Source organism: Lissotriton vulgaris, chromosome 3_1, assembly GCF_964263255.1.
Source record: "Lissotriton vulgaris chromosome 3_1, aLisVul1.2, whole genome shotgun sequence".
In the NCBI taxonomy this organism is placed as follows: Eukaryota; Metazoa; Chordata; class Amphibia; order Caudata; family Salamandridae; genus Lissotriton; species Lissotriton vulgaris.
Window position 1 is genome coordinate 643,002,589 of NC_141689.1, and position 3,046 is coordinate 643,005,634.

General features: G+C 41.2%; 1 pseudogene; it reads right to left on the bottom strand.

Annotated features, from left to right (window-relative positions):
• Window positions 1-581: 581 nt before the first annotated feature.
• On the bottom strand, window positions 582-2,293 carry LOC147726870 (phosphoribosylformylglycinamidine synthase pseudogene; annotated as a pseudogene).
• Between the last annotated feature and the right edge of the window lie 753 nt (window positions 2,294-3,046).

Sequence of the window (3,046 nt, forward strand, 5' to 3'; positions counted from 1 at the left end):
TATTTGACAACGTATATGGACGGATACGTTACCTGCTGGAGCACCCAACCTTTACAAAACTTAACTGCAAAAATATTAAAGTTTGTGAAAACACTGACCACTCAAGAAAGTGCTGTGCACCTTGCCAACCCCCTTTGGTCTATAATACACAGTTAGAATAGGCCAGGAGAGCATTGTGTGGTCCTCCCCCCGGTGTGCTGCAGCGATCCGGTGGGGGGACCGGTCTGTGTTATTGTCCAAAATCCCTACTCGTCTGCAGCAGTTTCACCACGCGCATATTCGACCCCCGTGAAACAGTATTTAGTGTCACTAGACCCAGAATTGTGGACGCTAGAAATGAATGCCTACTTGTAATCGCCCAGAATGGAATTTCAGCTCTGGGTTACCTGAGGACCTCAGATGAGTTTGTCTTTTGACTTACATGGAGGACATTTTGCTCTTATGATTGTCTAGGCCAGGAAGAAAGGTTCTGGCCCAGATTTACTAACCTTGTATGCAGTCGTTTGTGTTACTGTACTCTTTGAGGTTGTTAGAAATTGGGTTTCTCTTTGGCAGAGGTATGCACCCTATCCAAGCAGGAACTACAATCGATCTTCTGCATCAAGGACAGTATTCTGGACATGCCTGTCCAACAACACAATTCGGCCATCACCAGTGATTTCTCCCACAAAATTGACAGGACACTTCTCACGTTGACATACTTTCTTCAGAAAGTCTGCATCCTGAGGGCGCATATGAAGGGCGTTGGACTCCTGGTACTCTGAACCCCAGATCTCAAGCACACTCAAAGTGGGATCACCTAGCTGGAACTTGCCAGCATAGATCACAGTGCCTGCAGGTTCACTCAACTCCTTTAACACATTTCCATTGCCTCCAGCCCCCTGGTCATGGATACTACAAATAGGGTTCATGTTCTGGCGCTCCACACCTGCCCGGATTGCTCGATTCATCTTCTGCTCCATTTCAGCATCACCTCGCTGCACAGCTCCAAAATCCAGTTCACTGGCATTATCTCCCTGCACCTGTATCGAGGAGGCTGCTCCTCCCCAACTCCAATCCTGTATACAGGTCCTCCAACTTTCACTACCGCCATTCCTGGCTCTGGTTGCTCTTTCTTGATGTGAATGGCTTCCATGGATCCTATGCCACCACTGAACATAATGGGCTTAATCCACTCCCGCCTCTCTCAGCTTGGCAGACACATCCGAAGGAACGGGCAAACCCTGCCAGGACAGGCTCTCCAAATTTGTTGTGAATATGGAAGGGTGCTGCACTCAATTCACATGAATCAAAAATGTTAATCCGGTATGTGTGCTGTACTGGACTAGTGCCTGCAAACTACGTGAAACAAATGTATATGGCCTGGTGTTGTGAGTCACCAGGACTCCAGTACACACTACTTCAATACAATTATTTGACGTTAGTACATTCTTTTTTATTTAAACAAACAATAATCAAGCAATCATTTTGTTCACTTTGATATTTCCATTCCTAAAAACAGTATATTCGTATCATTACTTTCACAGAAATGCAAACAAATTCAATGGTTCGTACAACTTAAATCATAATGATTAATCTACACTCAATGCATTTCGGGGCAGGTGCCCCTTCGTCAGGGGTCTGTGTATAGAAAAGGAAAAAAGAAAAGAAAGAAAGAAATCTCATTACTCTTGATGCAAGAATAAAACTGAATACTTTGATGCTAAGTTTCTGTAATCAAATAGCTTCTTACTACGAGTATGTTGGAATTATGAATTCCAATACAACTTCATGAATTTGTGTTATCTGGATGAGGGAAAACGATATAGGGTTTTTTAGTATACATATCTATTTAATAAAATAGACATCAAATAGTCCCTGATATTATGAAACTGTTACCTGAGTAATTATCTGTGAAAAAATCTGAAAAAAGCGGAAACGAGGGGAATACATGTAAGAAAAAACGTGCATGGAGAACACTCAAACTTTTCAAACATGCTCATTAATTGAGCTCACTTGTACTGTAGTCCAATATTTTTCAAGAGCCTAGACAAAAAATAGAACCACAGTCAAGAACGCTGACGAAGGGGCACCTGCCCCAAAATGCATTGGGTGTAGATTAATCGTTATGATTTAAGTTGTACGAACCATTGAATTTGTTTGCATTTCTGTGAAAGTAATGATACAAATATATTGTTTTTAGGAATGGAAATATCAAAGTGAACAAAATGATTGCTTGATTATTGTTTGTTTAAATAAAAAAGAATGTACTAACGTCAAATAATTGTATTGAAGTAGTGCGTACTGGAGTCATGGTGACTTACAACACCAGGCCATATACATTTATTTCACGTAGTTTGCAGGCACTAGTCCAGTACAGCACACATACCGGATTAACATTTTTGATTCATGTGAATTGAGTGCAGCACCCTTCCATATTCACTTTATATCACACTGCAACTATAGGGCGCTAGCACCACTTTGAAGATGTCGTTCGATTCAATCGCGGCCATCACAGATAACAGAGCCAACACGAAGGTATACACAGCAGAAGAGGCAAATCAAATTCATAAACTTATCAAGGAATCCAAAACTTTTGATGCACAAGGAGGATCCGTGACACAACAACTAAAACAACTCGAATACCTTACTAGGCGAGAATTAAATCAGAGACTACACTCCACGACGCTTATCCAGTATCACTGTGTGAAGCGTATTCCCAGAGGCCTGAGATTCGCTATAAGACCGATGCTATATAGATTAAACAACAATCCAAAATTAATGGAAAAGTGGTTCGAAATTTTGAATAAATGTTCCCTGGATTTGATCTTACTGCTAATTGAGGAACTCGCGAAGACCATACGTGACTTGGAGGAGGAAATATTTAATGTAAAACGAGATCTATCAGAGAGAATTGAGGAAGATGTATGGGCTAGGACTCTAGAAGATATCAACACACGATTGGATAAATACGGAAAGGAGCTAGAAGAAACTAAGTTGCACAAATTCAAACGTGACACTATTGATTAAAAAGTTAAACGAGGCCTACACTTGGGCGGAAGTCTAC